Source organism: Ranitomeya variabilis, chromosome 2, assembly GCF_051348905.1.
Source record: "Ranitomeya variabilis isolate aRanVar5 chromosome 2, aRanVar5.hap1, whole genome shotgun sequence".
NCBI lineage: Eukaryota > Metazoa > Chordata > Amphibia > Anura > Dendrobatidae > Ranitomeya > Ranitomeya variabilis.
This window is the reverse complement of record NC_135233.1, coordinates 949,554,051-949,576,244: the sequence shown is the minus strand read 5'-3', so window position 1 is coordinate 949,576,244 and position 22,194 is coordinate 949,554,051. Positions and strand designations below refer to the sequence as shown.

At 43.4% G+C, this 22,194-nt stretch overlaps 1 long non-coding RNA gene across 1 annotated transcript in view; it reads right to left on the bottom strand.

The window, feature by feature from the left end:
- Positions 1-22,194, bottom strand: part of LOC143808283 (uncharacterized) — a 62,755-nt gene that overhangs the window by 25,628 nt on the left and 14,933 nt on the right. The gene's annotated exons all lie outside the window — the stretch shown is intronic.

Genomic DNA, 22,194 nt, shown 5'->3' with positions numbered 1-22,194 from the left:
CCTATACATGTTTGGTAAGTGCCTTTCAGAAGGCGGCAGGTGAAGGCGACGGTGCGGGGTGAGAGGAATGGACGACAGCCGTTTTGCGCAGATTGCGCTTCCACCTGGACCCATGAAAGGGCAGTCTGTGCGAAACGGCCGTTGTCCATTCCTCTCATTCCGCACCCTCGCCTTCACCTGCCGCCTTCAGAAAATGTCTTTAATCCATGGATGGTAAAATAAAGGACTTTTGAATACACCAGAATTGGGTGAGAGCCGCATCTCTTTTTCTATCATACATCGAAACATGCAATTACGCTGCAGAGCAGGGGCCACGGCCGGCACATGCCTGCAGAAGGTTTTATTTCTTGTATGTACAGGTATTCATTATGCAAACTAGGGGTCGAGTCACTGAGGGATCAGTGACCTGTCAGCAGTCTGCATTCTGAATATCTCAGCAGAGCACCACATAAAGATCCCCCTGGGGCACGGGCTTATCATTAGCACAAAACTGAAAATAAAGATTAAACAACAACCACAAGACGGATTTACTCAACCAAGGTATCATTTTAATCAGTATAACAGCACTGACTTGACACTGTCTGTAGGTTACTGTGCACAATCCTGCTGATAGTTTCCCTTTAACAATACATTCAGATGACAGCAGACACATTGGTGATCACATACATCGTTTGTAATGAACAGAGGTTCTAGCTTTAAGGTTCCCTGTGGCAGTACGATACATGAGGGAAATATTACGGTTGAACAACGCTGTCACGATCCATGTTTGGATTTGTGGCAGATCTGGTTTCCCTCAGATTAAAACCGTTTTCCTTTCAGGTCATCTGGTGTAACTACATTGCTGGTTAGGCTACTTTCACACATCAGGTTTTCGTCGTCAGGCTCAAGACCTTGCGTTTCGTCCGGTTTTCGCCGGATCCAGCAAATCTGCCGCTTCCGGTTTCTGGAAAAAACGTCCATAGCAATGTTTTTTGTCTCCGGCAAAAAAGCTGTTTGCTAGAATGGAAGCCTATGGTAGCTGTTGTGAACTCTGTTTTCAGGCTCCCTCTTGTGGTCACTGGTGGTATGGTGTGACTTTTGCTTTGGGCGCCCCCTGGTGGCTTTGTTTGTTATCCTGCTGGTCTCTGGCTATCAGCTGGTTCGTTATCCTCTGGGAGGTTCCTATTTAGCTCTGTTTTACTTCCACTTGTTGCCGGCTGTCGATGTAATCAGTGCTACTCAGATTCCTTCTGACTACCTTGCTCCCAGTCCATCCAGGACAAGCTAAGTTTTGTTTGCTCATTTTTTGATCAGCAGTGTTTATCATGTTGTCTTGTCCAGCTTGCTAAAATGTGATTCCCTCGCTTGCTGGATGCTCTAGTGGACTGAGTTTCTCCCCACACACCATTAGTTGGTGCGTGGGTTCTTGAAATCTCAGGATGGATATTTTGTAAGGGTTTTTTATTGATCGCATAGACCCCTGCTCTATTTTCTGCTTTCTAGTACTAGTGGGCCTCTTTTGCTGAATCTGATTTCATCCCTACGTATGTGCCTTCTTCTTACTTCACCGTTAATATTTGTTGGGGGCTTCTATATCTTTGGGGATTATTTCTCTGGAGGCAAGCGAGGTCTCTCTTTCTCTTTAGGGGTAGCTAGTTCCTCAGGCTGGCTCGAGACGTCTAGGAAATTTTTAGGCACATTCATTGGCTACCTCTAGTTGTGTTGCATAGGTTCAGATTTGCGATCAGTCCAGTTACCATCTCCCTAGAGCTTGTCCTTAGTTTATTCACTTGCTGGTCTATTCGTGATCCTCAGCCACTAAGGATCATAACAGTACAGCCGGCCACTAAAGTGTTAATTGCATGGCAGAAGCAGGAGAAAAGAAGCCTTGAGAAATTTTTTTTTTTTTTTTTTGCCGTGTGTCTAGCTGCTGTGGCTAGCTTCTCTCCTCCTCTTACTCTTGGTGTGGCTCTGAGTTCAGCTGCTGACATGGATGTCCAGAGCTTGGCTTCCAGTCGGATCATCTTGCTGCTAGGGTTCAAAGTATTCAGGATTTTGTTGTTCACAGTCCTATGTCAGAGCCTAGAATACCTATTCCGGAGTTGTTTTCTGGAGATAGATCTAGGTTCCTGAATTTTAAGAACAATTGTAAATTGTTTCTTTCTTTGAAACCTCGTTCCTCTGGTGATTCCATTCAGCAAGTTAAGATTATTATTTCTTTCTTGCGCGGCGACCCTCAAGATTGGGCCTTCGCATTGGTGCCAGGGGATCCTGCATTGCTTAGTGTAGATGCGTTTTTTCTAGCCCTTGGATTGCTCTATGAGGAACCTAATCTTGAGAACCAGGCTGAAAAAACGTTATTGGCCCTCTCGCAGGGGCAAGATGAAGCAGAGGTGTACTGCCAGAAATTTTGGAAATGGTCGGTGCTTACTCAGTGGAATGAGTGTGCCCTGGCTGCAAATTTCAGAGAAGGTCTTTCTGAAGCCATTAAGAATGTCATGGTGGGGTTCCCTACGCCTGCAGGTCTGAATGAGTCAATGACTCTGGCCATTCAGATTGATCGGCGTTTGCGGGAGCGCAAACCTGTGCACCATTTGGCGGTGTCTTCTGAACAGACACCTGAATCTATGCAATGTGACAGAATTCTGACCAGAAGTGAACGGCAAAATTATAGACGGCAAAATGGGTTGTGCTTTTACTGTGGGGACTCAGCTCATGTTATCTCAGCATGCTCTAAGCGCAAAAGAAAGGTTGATAAATCTGTCACCATTGGTACTTTACAGCCTAAGTTCATTTTGTCTGTTACCCTGATTTGTTCCCTGTCATCTTACCCGGTTAATGCTTTTGTAGATTCAGGTGCCGCCCTGAGTCTGATGGATTTGTCATTTGCCAGGCGCTGTGGTTTTGATTTGGAGCCTTTAAAATTCCCTATTCCACTAAGGGGAATTGATTCTACACCATTGGCTACGAATAGACCTCAGTACTGGACACAAGTGACCATGTGCATGACTCCTGTTCATCAGGAAGTGATTCGCTTTCTTGTACTGCATAATTTGCATGATGTCGTCGTGTTGGGTCTACCATGGTTGCAGACTCATAATCCAGTCCTGGATTGGAAAGCTATGTCGGTGTCAAGTTGGGGTTGTCAGGGAATTCATGGTGACGCTCCTGTGGTGTCAATTGCTTCGTCCACTCCTTCTGAAGTCCCTACGTTTTTGTCAGACTACCAGGATGTATTTGAGGAGCCCAAACTCAATTCTCTACCTCCTCATAGGGACTGTGATTGTGCTATAAATTTGATTCCTGGTAATAAGTTTCCTAAGGGACGACTTTTCAATTTATCTGTGCCGGAGCATGCTGCCATGCGGAGTTATATAAAGGAGTCTTTAGAGAAGGGACATATTCGCCCGTCCTCATCCCCTCTTGGTGCAGGATTCTTTTTTGTGGCTAAAAAGGATTGTTCCCTGAGACCCTGTATTGATTATCGCCTTTTGAATAAAATCACGGTCAAATTTCAGTATCCTTTGCCATTGTTAACTGATTTGTTTGCTCGCATTAGGGGGTCTAGTTGGTTCACCAAGATAGATCTTCGTGGTGCGTATAACCTTGTGCGTATAAAACAGGGTGATGAATGGAAAACTGCATTTAATACGCCTGAAGGCCATTTTGAGTACTTGGTGATGCCTTTTGGACTTTCTAATGCTCCTTCAGTCTTTCAGTCCTTTATGCATGACATCTTCCGTGAATATCTGGATAAGTTTATGATTGTGTATCTGGATGATATTCTGTTTTTTTCGGATGATTGGGAGTCTCATGTTAAGCAGGTCAGGATGGTCTTTCAGGTCCTGCGTGACAATGCTTTATTTGTGAAGGGCTCAAAATGTCTTTTTGGAGTCCAGAAGGTTTCTTTTTTGGGTTTCATTTTTTCTCCTTCTACTATTGAGATGGACCCAGTCAAGGTTCAGGCTATTCATGACTGGACGCAGCCTACATCTGTTAAGAGTCTTCAGAAGTTCTTGGGTTTTGCTAATTTTTACCGTCGCTTCATAGCTAATTTTTCTGGCGTTGTTAAGCCTTTGACGGATTTGACCAAGAAGGGTTCTGATGTGACTAATTGGTCTTCTGTGGCTGTGGAGGCTTTTTGGGAGCTGAAGCGTCGGTTTTCTTCGGCTCCGGTCTTATGTCAGCCAGATGTCTCACTTCCCTTCCAGGTGGAGGTTGATGCTTCCGAGATTGGAGCGGGGGCTGTTTTGTCGCAGAGAAGCCCCGATGGCTCTGTGATGAAGCCATGTGCTTTCTTTTCAAGAAAGTTTTCGCCTGCCGAGCGGAATTATGATGTCGGTAATCGGGAGCTGTTGGCTATGAAGTGGGCATTTGAGGAGTGGCGACATTGGCTCGAGGGAGCTAAACATCGTGTGGTGGTCTTGACTGATCACAAGAATTTGATTTATCTCGAGTCGGCCAAGCGGCTGAATCCCAGACAGGCTCGTTGGTCGTTGTTTTTCTCTCGTTTTGATTTCATGGTCTCGTACCTGCCGGGTTTGAAGAATGTGAAGGCTGATGCTCTTTCTAGGAGTTTTGTGCCTGACTCTCCTGGAGATTCAGAGCCGGCTGGTATCCTTAGAGAAGGGGTGATTTTGTCTGCCATCTCCCCAGATTTGCGACGTGTGCTGCAAGAGTTTCAGGCGGATAGACCTGACCGCTGTCCACCGGAGAGACTGTTTGTCCCGGATAGATGGACCAACAGAGTCATCTCCGAGGTTCATTCTTCGGTGTTGGCGGGCGATCCTGGAATATTTGGTACCAGAGACTTGGTGGCCAGGTCTTTTTGGTGGCCTTCCTTGTCGCGGGATGTGCGTTCCTTTGTGCAGTCTTGTGGAATTTGTGCTCGGGCGAAGCCTTGCTGTTCTCGTGCCAGTGGTTTGCTGTTACCTTTGCCTGTCCCGAAGAGGCCTTGGACGCACATTTCCATGGATTTTATTTCAGATCTCCCTGTCTCTCAGAGAATGTCTGTCATCTGGGTGGTGTGTGATCGTTTTTCTAAGATGGTCCATTTGGTGCCCTTGCCTAAGTTGCCTTCCTCCTCCGAGTTGGTTCCACTGTTTTTTCAAAATGTGGTTCGTTTGCACGGGATTCCTGAGAACATTGTTTCTGACAGAGGATCCCAGTTTGTGTCTAGATTTTGGCGGACCTTTTGTGCTAAGTTGGGCATTGAATTGTCTTTTTCGTCGGCCTTCCATCCTCAGACGAATGGCCAAACCGAGCGAACTAATCAGACCTTGGAGACTTATTTAAGATGTTTTGTTTCTGCTGACCAGGACGACTGGGTTACTTTTTTGCCGTTGGCCGAGTTTGCCCTTAATAATTGGGCTAGTTCTGCTACTTTGGTTTCTCCTTTTTTTTGTAATTCGGGGTTTCATTTTCGTTTTTCCTCGGGTCAGGTGGAGCCTTCTGACTGTCCTGGAGTGGATGTTGTGGTGGATAGGTTGCATCAGATTTGGAATCATGTGGTGGACAATTTGAAGTTGTCACAAGAGAAGGCTCAGCTCTTTGCCAACCGCCGTCGCTGTGTGGGTCCCCGACTTCGCGTTGGGGACTTGGTGTGGTTGTCTTCTCGCTTCGTTCCTATGAAGGTCTCCTCTCCTAAGTTCAAGCCTCGGTTTATCGGTCCTTATAAGATTCTGGAAGTCCTTGGCCCTGTGTCATTCCGTCTGGACCTCCCGGCATCATTTGCTATTCATAATGTGTTCCATCGCTCGTTGTTGCGGAGGTATGTGGTACCTGTGGTTCCTCCGGTTGAGCCTCCTGCCCCGGTGCTGGTTGAGGGAGAATTGGAATACGTGGTGGAGAAGATCTTGGATTCTCGTGTTTCTAGACGGAGGCTCCAGTATTTGGTCAAGTGGAAGGGCTATGGTCAGGAGGATAATTCTTGGGTTGTCGCCTCTGATGTTCATGCGGCCGATTTGGTTCGTGCCTTCCATGTGGCTCATCCTGATCGCCCTGGGGGTTTTCATGAGGGTTCGGTGACCCCTCCTTAAGGGGGGGGTACTGTTGTGAACTCTGTTTTCAGGCTCCCTCTTGTGGTCACTGGTGGTATGGTGTGACTTTTGCTTTGGGCTCCCCCTGGTGGCTTTGTTTGTTATCCTGCTGGTCTCTGGCTATCAGCTGGTTCGTTATCCTCTGGGAGGTTCCTATTTAGCTCTGTTTTACTTCCACTTGTTGCCGGCTGTCGATGTAATCAGTGCTACTCAGATTCCTTCTGACTACCTTGCTCCCAGTCCATCCAGGACAAGCTAAGTTTTGTTTGCTCATTTTTTGATCAGCAGTGTTTATCATGTTGTCTTGTCCAGCTTGCTAAAATGTGATTCCCTCGCTTGCTGGATGCTCTAGTGGACTGAGTTTCTCCCCACACACCATTAGTTGGTGCGTGGGTTCTTGAAATCTCAGGATGGATATTTTGTAAGGGTTTTTTATTGATCGCATAGACCCCTGCTCTATTTTCTGCTTTCTAGTACTAGTGGGCCTCTTTTGCTGAATCTGATTTCATCCCTACGTATGTGCCTTCTTCTTACTTCACCGTTAATATTTGTTGGGGGCTTCTATATCTTTGGGGATTATTTCTCTGGAGGCAAGCGAGGTCTCTCTTTCTCTTTAGGGGTAGCTAGTTCCTCAGGCTGGCTCGAGACGTCTAGGAAATTTTTAGGCACGTTCATTGGCTACCTCTAGTTGTGTTGCATAGGTTCAGATTTGCGATCAGTCCAGTTACCATCTCCCTAGAGCTTGTCCTTAGTTTATTCACTTGCTGGTCTATTCGTGATCCTCAGCCACTAAGGATCATAACAGGTAGCCAGAAGGATTCCGGTTTTTAAAGCTGAGCTTGCTCCAAATTTTTTTTATCCAATTATCTGGATATGATAGTCAGATCCGTCGAAGAAACGGATCCGTCGCATCAGTTTTTCACAATCTGCGCCGGATCCGTTTTTTCCAACATTCGCCGGATTGTGCCTGATGCAAAAAACCTGATGTGTGAAAGTAGCCTTAGTCTGCTGATGCGGGTGGTGACCACTCCCACCATCCTTCATAAGGTCTTCTGATGCACCAGCTGACTGTTGGTTATACAGCTCCTTTTAAAGACCAACCTGGGTGGAGAAAGAGCTTGCTGAGTACTGTGGTTCTTCAGCTGAATTCTTATCTGGTGCCTTACTCTGCTGCTTACATTGCAGCAAAGAAAGCGAAGTGTGGTGTTATTGTTTCTTTGTCCCTTTGTTGTCTTTATCTTCCCCTGTGTTGTATTAGGGTACTGTCACACTATACGATTTACCAACGATCACGACCTGCGATACGACCTGGCCGTGATCGTTGGTAAGTGGTTGTGTGGTCGCTGGGGAGCTGTCACACAGTCAGCTCTCCAGCGACCAACGATGCCGAGGTCCCCGGGTAACCAGGGTAAACATCGGGTTACTAAGCGCAGGGCCGCGCTTAGTAACCCGATGTTTACCGTGGTTACCAGCGTAAAAGTAAAAAAAAACAAACAGTACATACTCACATTCCGGTGTCTGTCCCCCGGCGTTCTGCTTCTCTCCACTGTGTCTGCGCCAGCCGGAAAGCACAGTGGTGACGTCACCGCGTTACCGCTGTGCTCGCTTTCCGGCTGGCCGGCGCTCACAGTGCAGAGAAGCAGAACGCCGGAGGACAGACACCGGAATGTAAGAAGGTACTGTTTGTTTTTTTTTACTTTTACGCTTGTAACCACGGTAAACATCGGGTTACTAAGCGCGGCCCTGCGCTTAGTAACCCGATGTTTACCCTGGTTACAAGCGAACGCATCGCTGGATCGCTGTCACACACAACGATCCAGCGATGACAGCGGGAGATCCAGCGACGAAAGAAAGTTCCAAACGATCTGCTACGACGTACGATTCTCAGCAGGATCCCTGATCGCTGCTGCGTGTCAGACACAGCGATATCGTATGGATATCGCTGGAACGTCACGGATCGTACCGTCGTAGCGACAAAAGTGCCACTGTGTGACAGTACCCTTAGTGCAGCAGTGGGACCAGTGCTCTCACCTGCCAATTCCCTACCCAGGGATATGTGCAGGGCAAGTGAGGGACTAGGTATCCAGCTCGGCGCCAGGTTGAATAAACCTGTATAGGGACGCCAGGGAGATCAGGGCACATACTTAGGAAAGTGCAGAAGGGGTCCATTTCCCCATTCCCTATCGCAGGGCCCACCGTTGTTAAAGTGTCCCCGGTGTACCGTTGTGTGTTCTGCTGTTTTGTGACCGACCTCTCGTCGGGTCGGGTCACGCTAGGACAGTCACTTCGTGACAAACGCAGCCTATATTACAAGGTCCCTTCATTCCTCCTGTCCACTCACTTGCACAAGTGCACCAGCCTGGCAAGTACAGTATTTATTCAGCAAACTGTTCATAAATCAGACAACACTCGCCTCAGTCCCACTCCTTCTCTGTCTCAGGGTTGTCACACAACCCACGGAGGTACATGTCTGCACGCTTGGCTCCATACACAGCTGAAACCGGGCTCTGTTCTGTACCACAACTTTAGGGCACCAGATGTTCTTGTTATATCATATGAATGGATCTCATTGGGGGTAAAATGATGCTGCCCAGCTGCCTTTGGCGCATCGCAACTGGGTGTTCCCCAGGGATCTAAAGCCAACACTTTTTGGTGAGCTGAGCCAAATGATCCAGATCACCAAAAAGAGCTGGACAGCGCATTACTACTCACTGGATCCTCCTAGCAATTGTCTTTTCTGAACTAACCTCCTCCCCTGCTGCTAAGGCCTCATAATTAGCTTTAATTCCTTACTAATCAGGGGAATCTCTATAACCAGTACATTCCATAACAATTACAGTGCAACTGAAGCAAATCTATCAAATTCTGTCACATTGATAAATGGATATAATATTCAGTCTTCAAAGGATGCCGGCTTCTCTGCCACTCCTTCACATGCACACAAAATAATAGGACATTTTTAACCAAGATGTTTTGCAATGCTGCAAATTTTCCATTTTAGATGCATTGGAAAGAAAAACAACAATAAACCATAACCACAAAGGATATGTTCTCCTTTGCAACCATTTTAGTTATTATGGTCCTCAATTCCTTGATGCGTAATATCCTTAACCCCTTCCCAACATGCTCCGTATATATACTGCTCTGTGGGAGGTGCATTACCGCAAAGAGCAGTATATCTACGGCGGCACGATCGCGCGGCCTCACACTTGCGGGCATTTAACCGCTCTGATGCCGCTGTCAGTAGTGACAGCAGCATAGAGAGGCATCACACAGGGAGGGGGCTCCCTGCGTGCTCCCATAAGGCCAAGGTGATGCGATTGCATTGGCCTGATGGTCTCCATGGAGACTCCAGGCACCAAGATGGCCGCGGGGTCCTTCCGGGTCCTGGAGGAAAGGTGGCTTGTGAGCTGGAAGCATGCCTCTTTCCCTGCTGTGCAGATTGTCAGATCAGCGATCTGATCTGATATAGTGATGTCCCATCCTGGGAAAATGTAAAAAAATTACAAAGTGTAAAAATATATTTTTTTTTAAATCCCTAAATAAATAAATAAGTAAATATTTTTTTCGATAAATACATTTATTTATGTAAATTAAAAGAAAAACAATAAAAGTACACATATTTGGTATCGCCGCATCCGTAAAGACCCGCTCTAAAACTGTCCCACTAGTTAACCCCTTCAGTGAACACCGTAAAAAACAATGATAAAAAGCGAGGCAAAAATACAATGCTTTATCTTCATACCGCAGGACAAAAAGTGCAATAAAACGTGATAAAAATACAGATGTAAATAACAATGGTACCACTGAAAACACCATCTTCAAGCTGTCATACATCTCCATCAGCAGAAAAATAAAAAAGTTATAGCTCTCCGAATAAAGTGATGCAAAAATAATTTTTTTCCTTAAAAATATTTTCTATTGTGTAAAAGTGCCAAAACATAACAAAAGATATAAATGAGGTATTGCTGTAATCGTACTGACCCGAAGAATAAAGCTGTCTTACTAATTTTACTACATGCGAAACTATATAAAAAACAAAAAGCAATTCCTGAATTGCTGGTTGTTGTTCATTCTGTCTCCCAAAAACGAGAATAGAAAGCAATCAAAAAATGTAATGTGCCCCAAAATGATACCAATAAAAGCATTGGCTCGTCCCGCAAAAAACAAGCCCTCACTTGACTGTGTTGGCCGAAATATAAAAATATTATAGTTCTCAAAATACGGTGATGCAAAAACTAGTTTTCGCAATAAAAAGCGTCATTCAGTGTGTGACTGCAGCCAAACCTAAAAATCTGGTATAGTTGTAATTGCAACGACCCGAAGAAGCGGTGACAATTGGACGCGAAACGCGCGTTGGGGTAGCTGACTAGGATCCGGACGGGACCCCTTGGACACATGGGTAACTAATTCCCTTACTTAATCTCTTAGGCTGGTTTCACACTTGCATTTTGATCTGCAGCGTTTGTACAGAAAAAAAGCATGCGTTTTTTCCCTATGTTTAACATTAAAAACGCATGCGTTTTTTTTGTACGCGTTTGGCCGCGTTTAACGACTCATGCGTTTTTTTGCTGCATGCGTTCTGTTGCAGAAATGCAACATGTAGTAATTTCTAGAGGCGTGTTTTTGCCGCAAAAAAACGCATTGTTGTCTATGTAAACGCATGCGTTTTTAAGCACATGCGTTTGCTTGCGTTAAAAACGCATGCGTTTTTATAGAAAAAAACAAGAATACACCCTGATAAGCCACCCCCCACCATCAAGGTTGATAAAGGGATCCTAACCCTAACCCTAACAATATGACAGTGAATACTCTACGAGTTAATATTTTTAGTACTCTATAGCAATACCGTATATCTTGGGGTGTCCACATTGAACAAAGCTTTTTATTAGAAGAATGTCCTGGTCACCAGGTCAACATCCCTATGGATCCCTAGGATCCCTAGGGGTAGGGTTAGGGTTAGGGTTTGGATCCCTTTATCACCTTGATGGTGGGGGGTGGCTTATCAGTGACCTGGTGACCAGGACATTCTTCTAATAAAAAGCTACCCCTAACCCTAACCCAAACCCTAGTAATCCAAACCCTAACCCTACCCCTAACCCTAACCCTAGGGATCCTAACCCTAACCCTAGCTATTTCTATTTATAGTGGGTTTTCTAGTTGATTTTGATGATTGGCAGCTGTCACACACTTCTCAGCATGCGTTTCAAAAACGCAAATGCATGAAAAAAACGCATGTAAACGCGTCCAAACGCCGCGTTTTTTTTACCGCATGCAAAAACGCATGCGTCTAAAAAACGCAGCGTATGCACGCGCTTACATGCGTTCTTTCACCACCTGCGTTTTTTTTTTAAACGCTGCAGATCAAAACGCAAGTGTGAAACCAGCCTTACCAACATTACGGATAGGCCGATAATTTTGAATTGAATCACCATATACCTGTGACACTATTTTTGATGTGTCGGCAGCATGCTTGCTATCCATTTTTTAACACTTGTTAGCAATTATTATGTTTACTACCGTCCCGGTTTGTGATCTTGGGTCACTGTTTGTATCTATCGATGTAGTCACAAATTGTTTATTATATGGTAACATTTTATACTTATAATGTGAAAATTTAATTTTTGGATTTTCAATAAATTATATGAGTTTGTTAATCCTTTGGCTATTTTTGACTTGTGGTTCTCCTGTATGTTGATAGCGTTGTTGAAGTCGTCATTTCGTGTGGTGGAATTTACAGCTGATGTTCATTTGTGTATATGCTCTTTAGAAATGGAAGCAATAAGAGAATCCAAATTGCTGTAAATCAAGGAGCTAAGGTTTCTAGAAAATCTCAGACCCAAATAAACAATATCCGTCTCAGCCCAACCCCAGGGTGAAATATCCTTTATACTCCGAATTTGAGAATCAGTGAGGTTAAATTGAAACATTTTCGACTTGGACTCGTTTATTTTAAAATACGAAAAAAATGAAAAATTTTTTAAGAAGGGTTTGCAAATGTGGAACAGAACGACAAGGATTGGTAAGGGACAGGAGAATATCATCAGCATATAAACTGATTTTAAATTCCTTACGATCCGTGCGAACTCCCTCCATGGAGGGATTACCTCTAATGAGCTGGGCTAATGGCTCTATGGCAAGGGCAAAAAGCAGTGGAGAAAGGGGCAATCCTGCCGAGTACCATTAGAGATTGGAAATGGGGAAGAAAAGTGATTATTAATATAAATTTTTGCCTGAGGATCAGAATATAAAGCCATAATTTTATTTATAAAGTCCAAATCAAAGCCAAATTTTTGTAGGGAACATTTGAGAAAAGTCCAATTTAAGGGATCAAACGCTTTCTCTGTATAAAGGGAAATTAAAGTGGAGTTAATTTTTCGGGAATTAATTTAATAATATTTATCAGCCTCCTGGTGCCTTCAATGGATTGCCGGTGCTTGATAAATCCAATCTGGTCCGTGGAAATTAATTTGGGCAAAATAAGGTTAAGGTGGTTAGCTAAGACATTGGAATAAATTTTGAGATCAGTATTAATTAATGAAATGGGACGGTAATTAAGTATTTAATCAGGACTAGCATGAGGCTTGGGAAAAAGTATAATTGTGGCATCCAAATTTTCCCTAGGGAAAGAACCAATGGACGCAGTGGCATTGAAAATTTGAACTAAATGGGGGACAAGAATTTCACGGAATGATTTATAATAATTATTGCTATAACCATCAGGACCAGGGGCCTTATAAGATTTCAATTGTATTATTGTGTCACTAATCTCTTCTGCAGTAAAAGGAGCAGCCAAAAAGTCTGCATCCATGGAATCAAGTTGTGGAAGATTGACAGAAGACAAAAAGTCATCAATAGATCTTGCACCTGGAATGGGAAGAGAGGGATCAGACCGCAAATTATGTAATTGCTTGAAATATTGTGCAAATTCATTTGCAATATCCTGTGGGTGGATGAGAGAAATGCCCTTAGGAGAAATCATCTTGTCGATTCGGTTTCGTATTCTAACCTTTTTAATTCTATTAAACATAAAACGAGTGGGCTTATTAAGGGACATATAGTGATTGATTTTTGATTGTTTGACTGCAAAGTCATAAAATGAAAAAATTGTGGCCCTCAATTCATTCCTAAGATGGGATAAATCAGTCAAAGTTTTGGAACAAGGGGTGGGGCTATTGGCCAATGTCAGCTCCAACTCCTTCTCTTTAATCAAGGCTTGTAAACGTTGAATCTTTTGGCAGTTAAAATTTTTAACACGGGAGGAAATATGAATGAGAGCACCACGTAGAACCGCCTTGTGCACGTTCCACTGGAGGAATGGCTTGGAAGGGTCCTACACATTCTCAGAAAAAAAAAAGGTTAAGAGATCTAGAAATTTCCTCATGGTATGTAGGATTTTGAAAAATAGAAGCATTACACTTCCACATCTGTTGATCATTGATAGAGTAACCTTCAATCAATTTGGCAATGACAGGGGCATGATCCAAAATGGATTTATTATCAATGGATATAGAGGAAAATCTAGGGAGGGAGAACACATCTGATAATATCAGATCAATGCGAGAAGCTAACAAATGGGAGTCAGAAAAATATGTGTATTCCCTTGAAGTGGAGTTTAAACATCTAAAGATGTCATAAAGTTCGTGAGTAAAAAGCCAATTATTTAAGGAGGGGAAGTTAAGCCTATTTGAGGATGAGGCATCAAGTATATTATCAGGGACCAAATTAAAGTCTCCTAAAAGTAAAAGAATGCATTTTTTAAGTGGTTCAATTTTTTTCAGCAACTTATCTAAAAATTTAATTTGACCCTTATTAGTAGCATAAATATTTACAAATGTGTGAATTTGGGAATTTAACCCCTTAAGCCCGTATGACGTACTATACCGTCGAGGTGGGGTGGGCCTTAATTCCCGGTGACGGGATAGTACGTCATACGCGATCGGCCGCGCTCACGGGGGGAGCGCGGCCGATCGCGGCCGGGTGTCGGCTGCATATCGCAGCTGACATCCGGCACTATGTGCCAGGAGCGGTCACGGACCGCCCCCGGCACATTAACCCCCGGCACACCGCGATCAACCGCGATGTACCGGCGGTACAGGGAAGCATCGCGCAGGGAGGGGGCTCCCTGCGTGCTTCCCTGAGACGATCGGTACAAGGTGATGTACTCACCTCGTACCGAACGTCTTCTCCCTGCAGGCCCCGGATCCAAAATGGCCGAGGGGCTGTATCCGGGTCCTGCAGGGAGCACTTCCGGGTCGGAGCAGGCTGCAGATGAAAGCTGCAGCCTGCTCCGATGAAAGTATGATCGCCGATCTGATAGAGTGCTGTGCACACTATCAGATCTGCGATCTGTGATGTCCCCCCCTGGAACAAAGTAAAAAAAAAAAATTCCACATGTGTAAAAAAAAATTAAAAAAAAAAATCCTAAATAAATAATAATAAAAAAAAAAATATTATTCCCATAAATACATTTCTTTATCTAAAAAAAACAAAAACAATAAAAGTACACATATTTAGTATCGCCGCGTCCGTAACGACCCAACCTATAAAACTGGCCCACTAGTTAACCCCTTCAGTAAACACCGTAAGAAAAAAAAAAAAAAAAACGAGGCAAAAAACAACACTTTATTACCATACCGCCGAACAAAAAGTGGAATAACACGCGATCAAAAAGACGGATATAAATAACCATGTTACCGCTGAAAACGTCATCTTGTCCCGCAAAAAACGAGCCGCCATACAGCATCATCAGCAAAAAAATAAAAAAGTTATAGTCCTCAGAATAAAGCGATGCCAAAATAATTATTTTTTCTATAAAATAGTTTTTATCGTATAAAAGCGTCAAAACATAAAAAAATGATATAAATGAGGTATCGCTGTAATCGTACTGACCCGACGAATAAAACTGCTTTATCAATTTTACCAAGCGCAGAACGGTATAAACGCCTCTCCCAAAAGAAATTCATGAATAGCTGGTTTTTGGTTATTCTGCCTCACAAAAATCGGAATAAAAAGTGATAAAAAATGGTCACGTGTCCGAAAATGTTACCAATAAAAACGTCAACTCGTCCCGCAAAAAACAAGACCTCACATGACTCTGTGGACCAAAATGTGGAAAAATTATAGGTCTCAAAATGTGGAGACGCAAAAACTTTTTTGCTATAAAAAGCGTCTTTTAGTCTGGTTTCACACTTGCGTTTTTATCTGCATGCGTTTTTTAAAAAAACCGCATGTGTGAAAAAATGCATGTAAACGCGGTAAAACGCATGCGTTTTTATAGAAAAACACAAGAAAACAAGAAAAAAACAAAAAACCCTAACCCTACCCCTAACCCTACCCCTAACCTGAAATACGTGGCATTGAAATACGTGGCACTGAAATATACGTTTATATACGTATATACGTATATAAGTGCCACGATATTTCAGTGGCCACGTATATAAGTGCCACGTATTTATGTGCCATGTATTTAAGTGCCACGTATTTCAGTGCCACGTATTTCAGTGCCACGTATTTACGTGCCACGTATTTACGTGCCACGTATTTACGTGCCACGTATTTTTCAGTGCCTGAAATACGTGGCACTGAAATATCGTGGCACTGAAATATCGTGGCACTGAAATATCGTGGCACTGAAGTATTTACGTGCCACGTATTTTTCAGTGCCTGAAATACGTGGCACTGAAATACGTGGCACTGAAATATCGTGGCACTGAAATATCGTGGCACTGAAGTATTTACGTGCCACGTATTTTTCAGTGCCTGAAATACGTGGCACTGAAATACGTGGCACTGAAATACGTGGCACTGAAATATCGTGGCACTTAAATACGTGGCACTTAAATACGTGGCTCTTAAATACGTGGCACTTATATACGTGGCACTTATATACGTGGCACTTATGACTGTCAGAAAATGTTCAGTAAACGGTTAGGGGTGAGGTTAGGGGTAGGGTTTCAGGTAGAATTGGGGAGTTTCCACTGTTCAGGCACATCAGGGGCTCTCCAAACGCGACATGGCGTCCAATCTCAATTCCAGCCAATTCTGCGTTGAAAAAGTAAAACAGTGCTCCTTCCCTTCCGAGCTCTCCCGTGCGTCCAAAAAGGGGTTTACCCCAACATATGGGGTATCAGCGTACTAGGGACAAATTGAACAACAACTTCTGGGGTCCAAGTTCTCTTGTTATCCTTGGGAAAATAAAAATTTGGGGGGCTAAAAATCATTTTTGTGGGAAAAAAAATATGTTTTATTTTCACGGCTCTGCGTTGTAAACTGTAGTGAAACACTTGGGGGTTCAAAGTTCTCACAACACATCTAGATAAGTTCCTTGGGAGGTCTAGTTTCCAATATGGGGTCACTTGTGGGGGGTTTGTACTATTTGGGTACATCAGGGGCTCTGCAAATGCAACGTGACGCCTGCAGACCAATCCATTTAAGTCTGCATTCCAAATGGCGCTCCTTCCCTTCCGAGCTCTGTCATGCGCCCAAACAGTGGTTCCCCCCCACATAGGGGGTATCAGCGTACTCAGGACAAACTGGACAACAACTTTTAGGGTCCAATTTATCCTGATACCCTTGTGAAAATACAAAACTGGGGGCTAAAAAATCATTTTTGTGAAAAAAAAAAATAATTTTTATTTTCACGGCTCTGCGTTATAAACTGTAGTGAAACACTTGGGGGTTCAAAGTTCTCACAACACATCTAGATAAGTTCCTTGGGGGGTCTAGTTTCCAATATGGGGTCACTTGTGGGGGGTTTGTACTGTTTGGGTACATCAGGGGCTCTGCAAATGCAACGTGACGCCTGCAGACCAATCCATTTAAGTCTGCATTCCAAATGGCGCTCCTTCCCTTCCGAGCTCTGTCATGCGCCCAAACAGTGGTTCCCCCCCACATAGGGGGTATCAGCGTACTCAGGACAAATTGGACAACAACTTTTAGGGTCCAATTTATCCTGATACCCTTGTGAAAATACAAAACTGGGGGCTAAAAAATCATTTTTGTGAAAAAAAAAAATAATTTTTATTTTCACAGCTCTGCGTTATAAACTGTAGTGAAACACTTGGGGGTTCAAAGTTCTCACAACACATCTAGATAAGTTCCTTGGGGGGTCTAGTTTCCAATATGGGGTCACTTGTGGGGGGTTTGTACTGTTTGGGTACATCAGGGGCTCTGCAAATGCAACGTGACGCCTGCAGACCAATCCATTTAAGTCTGCATTCCAAATGGCGCTCCTTCCCTTCCGAGCTCTGTCATGCGCCCAAACAGTGGTCCCCCCCCCACAAATGGGGTATCAGCGTACTCCAGACAAATTGGACAACAACTTTTGGGGTCCAATTTATCCTGATACCCTTGTGAAAATACAAAACTGGGGGCTAAAAAATCATTTTTGTGAAAAAAATAATTTTTATTTTCACGGCTCTGCGTTATAAACTGTAGTGAAACACTTGGGGGTTCAAAGTTCTCAAAACACATCTAGATAAGTTCCTTAGGGGGTCTACTTTCCAAAATGGTGTCACTTGTGGGGGGTTTAATGTTTAGGCACATCAGGGGCTCTCCAAACGCAACATGGCATCCCATCTTAATTCCAGTCAATTTTGCATTGAAAAGTAAAATAGCGCTTCTTCCCTTCTGAGCTCTGCTATGCGCCCAAACAATGGTTTACACCCACATATGGGGTATCGTCGTACTCAGGACAAATTGCACAACAACTTTTGTGGTCTAATTTCTTCTCTTACCCTTGGGGAAATAAAAAAATGGGGGTGAAAAGATCATTTTTGTGAAAAAATATGATTTTTTATTTTTACGGCTCTGCATTATAAACTTCTGTGAAGCACTTGTTGGGTCAAAGTGCTCAACACACATCTAGATAAGTTCCTTAAGGGGTCTACTTTCCAAAATGGTGTCACTCGTGGGGGGTTTCAATGTTTAGGCACATTAGGGGCTCTCCAAACGCAACATGGCGTCCCATCTCAATTCCAGTCAATTTTGCATTGAAAAGTCAAATGGCGCTCCTTCCCTTCTGAGCTCTGCCCTGCGCCCAAACAATGGTTTACACCCACATATGGGGTATCAGTGTACTCAGGACAAATTGCACAACAATTTTTGGGGTCCAATTTCTTCTCCTACCCTTGGGAAAATAAAAAAATTGGGGGTGAAAAGATCATTTTTGTGAAAAAATATGATTTTTTATTTTTACGGCTCTGCATTATAAACTTCTGTAAAGCACTTGTTGGGTCAAAGTGCTCACCACACATCTAGATAAGTTCCTTAGGGGGTCTACTTTCCAAAATGGTGTCACTTGTTAGGGGTTTCAATGTTTAGGCACATCAAGGGCTCTCTAAATGCAACATGGCGTCCCATCTCAATTCCAGTCAATTTTGCATTGAAAAGTCAAATGGCGCTCCTTCCCATCCGAGCTCTGCCCTGCGCCCAAACAATGGTTTACACCCACATATGGGGTATCATCGTACTCAGGACAAATTGCACAACAATTTTTGGGGTCCAATTTCTTCTCTCACCCTTGGGAAAATAAAAAATTGGGGGTGAAAAGATCATTTTTGTGAAAAAATATGATTTTTTATTTTTACGGCTCTGCATTATAAACTTCTGTAAAGCACTTGTTGGGTCAAAGTGCTCACCACACATCTAGATAAGTTCCTTAGGGGGTCTACTTTCCAAAATGGTGTCACTTGTTAGGGGTTTCAATGTTTAGGCACATCAGGGGCTCTCCAAATGCAACATGGCGTCCCATCTCAATTCCAGTCAATTTTGCATTGAAAAGTCAAATGGCGCTCCTTTGCTTCCAAGCTCTGCCATGCGCCCAAACTGTGGTTTACCCCCACATGTGGGGTATCAGCATACTCAGGACAAATTGTACAACAACTTTTGGGGTCTATTTTCTCCTGTTACCCTTGGTAAAATAAAACAAATTGGAGCTGAAATAAATTTTGTGTGAAAAAAAGTTAAATGTTCATTTTTATTTAAACATTCCAAAAATTCCTGTGAAACACCTGAAGGGTTAATAAACTTCTTGAAAGTGGTTTTGAGTACCTTGAGGGGTGCAGTTTTTAGAATGGTGTCACACTTGGGTATTTTCTATCATATAGACCCGTCAAAATGACTTCAAATGAGATGTGGTCCCTAAAAAAAAATGGTGTTGTAAAAATGAGAAATTGCTGGTCAACTTTTAACCCTTATAACTCCGTCACAAAAAAAAATTTTGGTTCCAAAATTGTGCTGATGTAAAGTAGACATGTGGGAAATGTTATTTATTAAGTATTTTGTGTGACATATGTCTGTGATTTAAGGGCATAAAAATTCAAAGTTGGAAAATTGCGAAATTTTCAAAATTTTCGCCAAATATTCATTTTTTTCACAAATAAACGCAAGTTATATCGAAGAAATTTTACCACTTACATGAAGTACAATATGTCACGAGAAAACAATGTCAGAATCGCCAAGATCCGTTGAAGCGTTCCAGAGTTATAACCTCATAAAGGGACAGTGGTCAGAATTGTAAAAATTGGCCTGGTCATTAACGTGCAAACCACCCTCGGGGCTTAAGGGGTTAACTTGCAAACAAGGACATGAAAATGACCATTCACATCAACCAATTCCTCCAATAGTTCAAACGACAAGGAGTCTCTGATCAGGGTCATAATGCCTACCCCTTTAGAGGGACCCGAGGCTTCAAAAACATGTGATGTAATGTTTTAGGGCAAATGCAGGATGATTATATATCTTAAATTTAGTCTCTTGCAGGCATACCACATCCGCAACAGATTTATTAAGTTCCCTCTGAAAGGAAAAATGTCTATTCAGGCTTTTAAGACCCCTCACATTATAGGTAACCAAAGTAAGCACCATGAGAGAAAAAAGAAAGAAAAAATTGTTGTTAGTAGGCAATCACCGGCTGGAAAGTAACAAGAAAAAGAAATCACTACCAAGACTAAATAGACAAAGAAAAGTACAAACTTTAAACTTGACAGTACTAGAGCATTAGAGGGAAACCAAGAAAATGGCTCTCCTTCTTGTACTGGGGGGAAACGTCCGTGCAGCGCAAGGCCAAGGAGACCCTCATTAGTACCAATAACAAATATTTAAGATTGAACAAATGAATAATAGAAGCACAATATCATACAATATTAGAAAACCTAGGTACGCAAATAAAAAAATGACAAATTGAGCTCAAGTGACATGGCCTGGACCTGTGGGAGTAGATGCAGGAGCGGAAGAAATAACACCGTGGGATTTCAAAAATAGGAGACCCTCCTCAGGTGTAAGAAAAACTGCATTTTTCCCCCTATAATTAAAGATGAGCCTCAGAGGAAAACCCCACTTGTAAGGAAGGCCTTTCTCTCTCAGCATGGAGGTGAGTGATCTAAAGTGCCTCCGACCCTCAATAGTCGCTTTGGACAGGTCAGCAAACAACTTAAGATGGTGATAGGGTTCCGGGAATCCTCCTTTAATTTTGACCAGGCTTTGTATTTTCTCTTTAATATGATAAAAGTGAATTTTCATGATAACATCTCTAGGGAGGTCTTCAGAGACAGGAGGCTTAGGAAGACGATGGATACGATCTATAATGAGATCCGTATCCAAAAATTGGGAATCATCCTCCTAAAAATCCCCTTAACAAATTCAGGGAGCTTAATGGGCCAGATATCTTCAGATATACCTCTAATTTTAATGTTGTTACGACGAGATCTGTCCTCTAGATCTGCCAACTTAAGCTTCAACTGATGAATCTCTGACTTAGGCCGGCGTCACACTGGCGAGTTTTACGGACGTAAGAGCGCAGAAACTACGTCCGTAAAACTCGCATTACATACGGCACAATTATTCTCAATGGGGCTGCTCCTATTAGCCGTATATTACGGTTCAGTATTATACGGCTTTCTACGGCCGTACAAAATCGCAGCATGCTGCGTTTGTCAGCGTATTGCGCAAATAATACGCCAATGAAAGTCTATGGGGGCGAGAAAAATAGGGATTCCACACGGACCAGCAGTGTGACTTGCGAGAAATACGCAGCGGTGTTAGTGAAAAGTCGGTAATTCAATTGCCGGCTTTTCATTTCTCCTGCACAAACCCGACAGGATATGAGACATGGTTTACATACAGTAAACCATCTCATATCCCCTTTTTTTTGCATATTCCACACTACTAATGATAGTAGTGTGTGTATGCAAAATTTGGGCGCTGTAGCTGCTAAAATAAAGGGTTAAATGGCGGAAAAAATTGGCGTGGGCTCCCGCGCAATTTTCTCCGCCAGAGTGGTAAAGCCAGTGACTGAGGGCAGATATTAATAGCCAGGAGAGGGTCCATGGTTATTGGCCCCCCGTGGCTAAAAACATCTGCCCCCAGCCACCCCAGAAAAGGCACATCTGGAAGATGCGCCTATTCTGGCACTTGGCCACTCTCTTCCCACTCCCTGTAGCGGTGGGCTATGGGGTAATGAAGGGTTAATGTCACCTTGCTATTGTAAGGTGACATTAAGCCAGATTAATAATGGAGAGGCGTCAATTATGTCACCTATCCATTATTAATCCAATTGTAGGAAAGGGTTAAAAAACACACACACACATGATTAAAAAGGATTTTAATGAAATAAACACAGCGGTTGTTGTAATAATTTATTGTTCTCGCAATCCATTTGCAGACCCTCGCTTGGAAAAATAATAAACGCACAAGATACATACCTTCTGGTGAACCGTCTCGTCCCACGAGGTAATCCATCTGAAGGGGTTAACTAATATTACAGGCAGGAGCCCTGCTAATGCAGCTGTGCTCCGTGCCTGTAATCCCCGGCGAATGAATGAAATGTAGGTCATTGACCTACATTTCCTTCAGTCGCGGTGATGCGCCCCCTGGTGGATGTCCTCATATGACCTGGAGCGTGGGAAAAAGTTCCCAGGCTGCAGTTCATGAGAACATCCAGCAGGGGCGCCTCACCGCGACTCAATGTAAGTACAGATCCTGCTTTCCTTTCAGCACCCGGGGATTACAGGCACGAGCGAGTGGTTTATCGCAGCTCTGCCTGTAATATTAGTTAACCCCTTCAGATGGATTACTTCGTGGGACGTGATCTGACATCAGAAGGTATGTATATTGTGCGTTAATTATTTTGCCAAGTGAGGGCCTGCAAATGGATTGCGAGAACAATAAATTATTA